Genomic DNA, 8,147 nt, shown 5'->3' on the forward strand with positions numbered 1-8,147 from the left:
TTTCTCATTCTACAAAGTACAACGTTGTTTATCGTTGAAACTTGATTAGACATGAATAAATATGAAGGACAAAGCAGTCTTAACTTGGTTTGAGTTAAGGAATTCGTTTTATAGGAGAATCCGAATTCGTGCATAACTCATAAAATAGAGCTTATTTTCGGATTCCTGTAGAATGATTCTGGTTCTTTCTCATAATACAAAGTTTGTTGTTTATTGTTGAAACTTCATCAGAAGTGAAGAAATAAATGAATGCCTATCAACAAATTGACCTTCTGTTGACCTTCGGGGAGGTGAGTATCTTCACTAGACTCACCTGTCTGCTCTTCCTCCTCATTTAGCGTAGCTCCACCCTCTGCCTTTGAATTCTCACAGACTTCAACACTGAGTGGTGAGGCCTCTACAGGCCCCTCCCCTTTTTGCTCCTCACTTCCAATCCAAGCTTTTGGCGGGAAGTTTGAATTTATTGGGTCAACCTCTTCACTTTGTTCACCAACTGCCACCTTTGGTCCTTCTCTTTGTTGGCTTGACTGTGGCTTTACCGTCTTTAATTTGTTGGCAAAAGATTTAGGGCAATCTCTGAAGAGGTGATTTAATTCTCCACAGAGATTACATTTCCTGCCATTTGGACACTCTCCAAAAGTTTGCCCAATTTCTCTGCTCTTCCCACATAACACCTTGGTACAAGCCTCAACCAGGTGTCCATGCTCACCACACTTGCGGCAGAACTTGGGCTGACCCTGGTAGTGGATGTAACCTCGGTTTTCAAGGTGGCCAAAGTGTCGCCCACCCGCTGCACTGAGCACTCTTCAGCCCTTTTAAATGGTATAACTTTGCACTCCCGCACGCTCCAGCAAGCACCATTCAAGCAACAACTTTGCACTCCAGCTTCGAACATCGGCACAGTCGCAACAAGTAAGGCGACTCTACTCAGAGAAGTCACTCTGCACAGTAAGAAGATTTCTTTTGCACAGACAGAAAGGGCTTCACCCGCAAAGGTAAAGCCTGCCAAAAATAGAAACAACTCATTAGTGCTGCTCTCCACAGAAATCTTTAGTAAAAGGCGAAAGACTTATGAGAAAGAGTTATGAAGAGAAACCAGAGTACGATTATCCGTCACTGCGGGAGCAGGGCATCAGGCTAGTTGGCATAGCCACCTTCCCCATGGTGAGCTTTGCTTGGTTGAGACGCTTGCCCCCCCCCCCCCCCCCCCCCCCCTTGCTCCTCGGCTGACCAAGTAGGAACAATCGGGCCCTATTCGATGGCTGCCTTGTCTTTTACTCTGTGCAAAAGACAAGGCAGCAACAAAAACACCACGAGAATCCCGTATTGAGGCTTTGTTCTGATCGCTCATTCGGTGTCGCGTTTCTTTCAAGCAATTCTCCCGGTTAGCCCACACTCGGCTCGCTCCCATAGCCGTGTTAAAGTCTACTTCGCATTCACTCTCTTTTCTCAGCAGACTCTTGGGATTTTATCTATAAAATTAATTCCTTCACTCAAACTATGTGAAAACTGCTTTGTCCTTAATATTTACCATGTCTAGAAAGATTTAAACAAAAAAAACAACGTTGTACTTTGCAGTAAAAGAAAGAGCAAATCTAAAGTTTCAGGAATCCGAGAATAAGCTTACTTTCATGAGTTCTTCACGATTTCGGATTTTGCTATAAAATGAATTCCTTCACTCAAACTAAATTAAAACTGCTAAACCGCTAATCTGTTATATGTAAGGCAGATGTCAAATTTACCGAAATAGGATCAAAGGGTATTCGGCCAATCGAGCTGTAGCAGCTTCGGTAAAAGAGTATAAGTTGAAGAGTTTGTGAATAAAGGTGTGCGCACACATAGTGTGCTGTACGAAAATAGGCAGGGAGCAATGCCGGCTGGGGTATATGTTCTTGTATGTTGTCTGACTGTTTGATTTGAATGTGTTGTGTAAGTGTCCTGTTGAATGTTACATGTTTGGGCTTTGACACGCTTCACTGTGGTTGTTAACTGTGTGGTGTGTCCTGAAATGTTATATGTTTGGGCTGTGTGACATGCTTAATGCTTGTCAGTAGCTACCCACTTATTCATATATAGCAACTGACAACATAAGAAGTCCGGACATACTTTGATAGTAGTTGTAGAAGTATCCTTATTGATAATAGATCACTAATTCATAGTGATAGAACAGTAGCTGAACAGGTGCTTGCACATGTCTCACGAAAATAAAATGGGTGTATGATTGCTGACGGCAGAGCAATACTGCCAAACTTATGAGTTCTTGTGGCAAACTTGATTCAGTGTCTTGACGTGTATACGCTGTTTCGCTGACTTGATTGTCACAAGAAACAAAGTGTGTTTGATAAGATCCGACCATTTTATTACGGGAGGATCAGTATGTATGGATTCTGATGTGACTGATAAACCCATTCGTATCTTAAGCATAATCTAATACGTGAGACAACGCCCTGGCACACGATAAAAAAAAAAAAGAGAGAGAGCGGTTTTGTGTCCCACTCTAAAACTATCAGGCAGTCGGTCGAGTTTTTCAAAATCTTTAAAAACATCTAAAATGTCTGATGATAAAAGGTCCCAATAGGTCAGATAGAATTCTGCAGGAAGCCCGTCTAAACCCGGAGCTCGACTTCTCTTAAAACCTGTTAGGCATTTTTTTTACTCTAAAGCAGTAAAATTCTGTTTCAAGTGTGCATTCTCTTTTACGGTTTTGTCAACGAATTTTAAGATTTCTGCCGATGTTTCCAAGTGCACTGGTTTCTCTTTGTACATGTTACTATAAAAGGTATGTACAGTTTCAATCATCTCTTGTGTGGATTTTGTTAAAAACCCATCTTCTCTTTTTAGATTTTGAATACACTCCTTTTTATTTATAACTTTCTTTCTTTTTCACCTTCCTCAATTTCCTGCTCCCTGCTTCTTACAAAAATTCCTTTACTCTTTATTTCTGCTAAAACTGACATTTCCTTTTTGACATCTTTGATTTCTTCTTTAAAGTCTATGCCACACTGATTTAGTTTAAAGTAGCGCTGTAAGCGTTTATGTAGTCCCATCATACATCTATTCTCTTTCCTTTTTTTACGTTTACCTTGCTGTTTAAAAAAAGTCTGGGTCGTTTCCTTCACCATTTCCCACCATTGTGCATGTGTTTCGTAGAGGTCTTGAAGGGTCTGCCACTCTTTATAACATTCCCTGTACTGACTGACTATGATTTCATCCTCCAACAGGGAACAGTTGAGTTTCCACAGACCACTTCCTACCGTCACACCAGAAGGGGGTGAAAGGGTGCAGGAGAGCATAAGGTGGTCTGAAAAGAAAACAGGGGTTAATCTAACATCAGTGGGTGGGCAATCTCTAGTAAAGAAATAATCAATGCGAGAGGCTCTGGTGCCATCATGACTAAACCAGGTGAAGCCCTCCTCTCTGGGATGCATGGTTTTAAAACAGTCAGTAAGCTTAAAATCCCTGCATATGCCCTGAAATAAAATCGAAGTCTTATCCACTTTAAAATCTACCCCTGCTCTTTTTCTATCTTTCCTGCTCAAGATACAGTTAAAATCCCCTCCTACAACTAAAGGTACTTGCCCTAGCATGTAAAGCTGTATATCTTCTAAAAGGTCATACCTTTCATTTTTTCCATTGAAACCATAAATATTTAAGAGGTTAAAGTCTTGCCCCATAAAATTCAAGTGTGCTAAAAGTGCCCGTCCGTCTCTCACCACTGTGCTACCTTTCACCAGAACATGCGGATTTTTAATTAGAATGGCCACACCATCATTTTTATTTTGATTTGAGCCACTCCATATCGATAAATGGGGCCACATTTCCTCCCATTGTCTATGGTTTTTTAAAAAAGGTAGTCCACATTCTTGTATTAAAAACACATCTGATTTTATGGAGTCTAAGAAGGATAAAATACTCTGGGCTCTTGTCTTTGATTTCACACTTCTCACATTTAGTGTTGAGAAGGTGAGAACCATTAAAAGCATAAAGGAAAGTAGGTATGTCATTTTCGTTTTTCTAAGTTATCAAAACAAATTACACACAGGTTATTTCTTGGGAAACTAGCTCTTCCTTCATTTCTTTAGGTGAAAAGTGAGTAGGGTGATCTATATTTCCTTTTCGGACTCTCGGTGTTGGCCTCTGACGCAATGTTGCATTTAACTTTGAGTCCCTGGGGGTTGATTGCAGAGCTGAAGTTAAAAAGGAGACCTCATTTGGTGAGTCGGAGGGGAAGACTCTAGGTTCTTCCACTGAAGAACTGTCTGAAAGGGACCTAACCCTTCCCCTCTTCTCTGATACCACTGGGGAATCAGAGGCTCAGATGCCGTCCTCTTCGGCTGTTGACCTTCGGGGAGGTGAGTATCTTCACTAGACTCACCTGTCTGCTCTTCCTCCTCATTTAGCGTAGCTCCACCCTCTGCCTGTGAATTCTCACAGACTTCAACACTGAGTGGTGAGGCCTCTACAGGCCCCTCCCCTTTTTGCTCCTCACTTCCAATCCAAGCTTTTGGCGGGAAGTTTGAATTTATTGGGTCAACCTCTTCACTTTGTTCACCAACTGCCACCTTTGGTCCTTCTCTTTGTTGGCTTGACTGTGGCTTTACCGTCTTTAATTTGTTGGCAAAAGATTTAGGGCAATCTCTGAAGAGGTGATTTAATTCTCCACAGAGATTACATTTCCTGCCATTTGGACACTCTCCAAAAGTTTGCCCAATTTCTCTTCTCTTCCCACATAACACCTTGGTACAAGCCTCAACCAGGTGTCCATGCTCACCACACTTGCGGCAGAACTTGGGCTGCCCCTGGTAGTGGATGTAACCTCGGTTTTCAAGGTGGCCAAAGTGTCGCCCACCCGCTGCACTGAGCACTCTTCAGCCCTTTTAAATGGTATAACTTTGCACTCCCGCACGCTCCAGCAAGCACCATTCAAGCAACAACTTTGCACTCCAGCTTCGAACATCGGCACAGTCGCAACAAGTAAGGCGACTCTACTCAGAGAAGTCACTCTGCACAGTAAGAAGATTTCTTTTGCACAGACAGAAAGGGCTTCACCCGCAAAGGTAAAGCCTGCCAAAAATAGAAACAACTCATTAGTGCTGCTCTCCACAGAAATCTTTAGTAAAAGGCGAAAGACTTATGAGAAAGAGTTATGAAGAGAAACCAGAGTACGATTATCCGTCACTGCGGGAGCAGGGCATCAGGCTAGTTGGCATAGCCACCTTCCCCATGGTGAGCTTTGCTTGGTTGAGACGCTTGCCCCCCCCCCTTGCTCCTCGGCTGACCAAGTAGGAACAATCGGGCCCTATTCGATGGCTGCCTTGTCTTTTACTCTGTGCAAAAGACAAGGCAGCAACAAAAACACCACGAGAATCCCGTATTGAGGCTTTGTTCTGATCGCTCATTCGGTGTCGCGTTTCTTTCAAGCAATTCTCCCGGTTAGCCCACACTCGGCTCGCTCCCATAGCCGTGTTAAAGTCTACTTCGCATTCACTCTCTTTTCTCAGCAGACTCTTGGGATTTTATCTATAAAATTAATTCCTTCACTCAAACTATGTGAAAACTGCTTTGTCCTTAATATTTACCATGTCTAGAAAGATTTAAACAAAAAAAACAACGTTGTACTTTGCAGTAAAAGAAAGAGCAAATCTAAAGTTTCAGGAATCCGAGAATAAGCTTACTTTCATGAGTTCTTCACGATTTCGGATTTTGCTATAAAATGAATTCCTTCACTCAAACTAAATTAAAACTGCTAAACCGCTAATCTGTTATATGTAAGGCAGATGTCAAATTCACCGAAATAGGATCAAAGGGTATTCGGCCAATCGAGCTGTAGCAGCTTCGGTAAAAGAGTATAAGTTGAAGAGTTTGTGAATAAAGGTGTGCGCACACATAGTGTGCTGTACGAAAATAGGCAGGGAGCAATGCCGGCTGGGGTATATGTTCTTGTATGTTGTCTGACTGTTTGATTTGAATGTGTTGTGTAAGTGTCCTGTTGAATGTTACATGTTTGGGCTTTGACACGCTTCACTGTGGTTGTTAACTGTGTGGTGTGTCCTGAAATGTTATATGTTTGGGCTGTGTGACATGCTTAATGCTTGTCAGTAGCTACCCACTTATTCATATATAGCAACTGACAACATAAGAAGTCCGGACATACTTTGATAGTAGTTGTAGAAGTATCCTTATTGATAATAGATCACTAATTCATAGTGATAGAACAGTAGATGAACAGGTGCTTGCACATGTCTCACGAAAATAAAATGGGTGTATGATTGCTGACGGCAGAGCAATACTGCCAAACTTATGAGTTCTTGTGGCAAACTTGATTCAGTGTCTTGACGTGTATACGCTGTTTCGCTGACTTGATTGTCACAAGAAACAAAGTGTGTTTGATAAGATCCGACCATTTTATTACGGGAGGATCAGTATGTATGGATTCTGATGTGACTGATAAACCCATTCGTATCTTAAGCATAATCTAATACGTGAGACAACGCCCTGGCACACGATAAAAAAAAAAAAAGAGAGAGAGCGGTTTTGTGTCCCCACAGTCCATAATGTAGAAAAGAGAGAAAAAAGCCTTTCTGATTTGGTGTGTGTGCTCATAGTGCAGAGTGTAGAGAAAAGAAAGCCGTTTTGGTGTCACGGGTGTTGTGACTTACACACACACATTTCTAAATTGAGAAAGGAAATTATTTTAGAGGAAGCAGTAGAGTTTAGATCCCACATTTGTTGATAGGCATTCATTTATTTCTTCACTTCTGATGAAGTTTCAACAATAAACAACAAACTTTGTATTATGAGAAAGAACCAGACTCATTCTTCAGGAATCCGAAAATAAGCTCTATTTTATGAGTTATGCACGAATTCGGATTCTCCTATAAAACGAATTCATTAACTCAAACCAAGTTAAGACTGCTTTGTCCTTCATATTTATTCATGTCTAATCAAGTTTCAACGATAAACAACGTTGTACTTTGTAGAATGAGAAAGAACTTCTTCAGCAATAAGCATCTCTCGACATATGACGAAATACAGATTTTGCTATAAAATTAATTCCTTCTATCAGCCTGACTTAAAACTGTTTGTCCTCCTTATCTATCCACTTCAAATCAAGTTTCAACAATTAAAAAAAAATTGTAGTTTGAGAAAGAACAACTTAATCTTCAGCAATCAGTATAAAAAGAAGTGCAAATGCCAACCATACATACCTAAAAGGTGGAGCGGAAGTATTCAGCTGCAAGTAGGTGTGAATGTTTGACCATAATTTGTAAAAAGCGGGTAAGAAAAGGTTCGAATGCCCGACTATATATTAACAAAAGCGGGAGGAGAGGTCTTCGGATGAGAGTGGGTGAGAATTTCCAACCATAATCTATAAAATACGGTGAAAGAAAATATGTGAATGCCTCATAGAACACTAAAAGCGGAAGTGTTCGGCTGCAAGAAGGTGTGAATGTCCGACTATATTTGGTGAAAAGCAGGTGAAGCAAGGTCTGAATGCCCAACCTTACATCATCAAAAGCGAGATCAGAGGTGTTTGGCTGCAAGAAGGCCATAGTTTGCCAAAAGCGGGTAAGGTGCGAATGTCCGACTAAATATCAACAAAATTTGGGGCGGAGGTCTTCGGATGCAAGTGGGTGTGAATGTCCGACTATATTTGGTGAAAAGCAGGTGAAGCAAGGTCTGAATGCCCAACCTTACATCATCAAAAGCGAGATCAGAGGTGTTTGGCTGCAAGAAGGCCATAGTTTGCCAAAAGCGGGTAAGGTGCGAATGACCGACTAAATATCAACAAAAGTGGGGGCGGAGGTCTTCGGATGCAAGTGGGTGTGAATATCCCACCATACAAGTATGGTGGAGAGGAAGCTGTGAATGGCCGACCATAGTAAAAGGCGGGTGAGAGAAGGTGCGAATGTCAAACCATACATAATCAAAAAAGGGAGCAGAGGTGTTATGCTGTAAGAAGGTGTGAATGTCCAACCATAGTTGGTAAAAAGCGGGTAAGAAAAGGTTAAATTACCCGACTGTACACAATCAAAAGAGGGAGCGGAGTTGTTCAGCTAAGAGAAGGTGTGAAAGTCCGACCTTGGTTTGTAAAAAGCGGGTAAAAAAAGGTTCGTATGCCCGAATATACACCATCAAAAGCGGAA

The 8,147-nt window shown here is 41.6% G+C and overlaps 2 non-coding genes across 2 annotated transcripts; both read right to left on the reverse strand.

Annotated features, from left to right (window-relative positions):
* Nucleotides 1-984: 984 nt before the first annotated feature.
* LOC140286087 (U5 spliceosomal RNA) lies at nucleotides 985-1,104 on the reverse strand. Its single transcript, XR_011910980.1, has one exon. It is a non-coding gene; the product is annotated as a U5 spliceosomal RNA (small nuclear RNA).
* A 3,942-nt stretch (nucleotides 1,105-5,046) lies between these two features.
* On the reverse strand, nucleotides 5,047-5,166 carry LOC140286089 (U5 spliceosomal RNA). Its single transcript, XR_011910981.1, has one exon. It is a non-coding gene; the product is annotated as a U5 spliceosomal RNA (small nuclear RNA).
* Between the last annotated feature and the right edge of the window lie 2,981 nt (nucleotides 5,167-8,147).

This window comes from Leuresthes tenuis, unplaced genomic scaffold (genome assembly GCF_036924035.1).
Source record: "Leuresthes tenuis unplaced genomic scaffold, fLeuTen1.0.hap1 SCAF_71, whole genome shotgun sequence".
In the NCBI taxonomy this organism is placed as follows: Eukaryota; Metazoa; Chordata; class Actinopteri; order Atheriniformes; family Atherinopsidae; genus Leuresthes; species Leuresthes tenuis.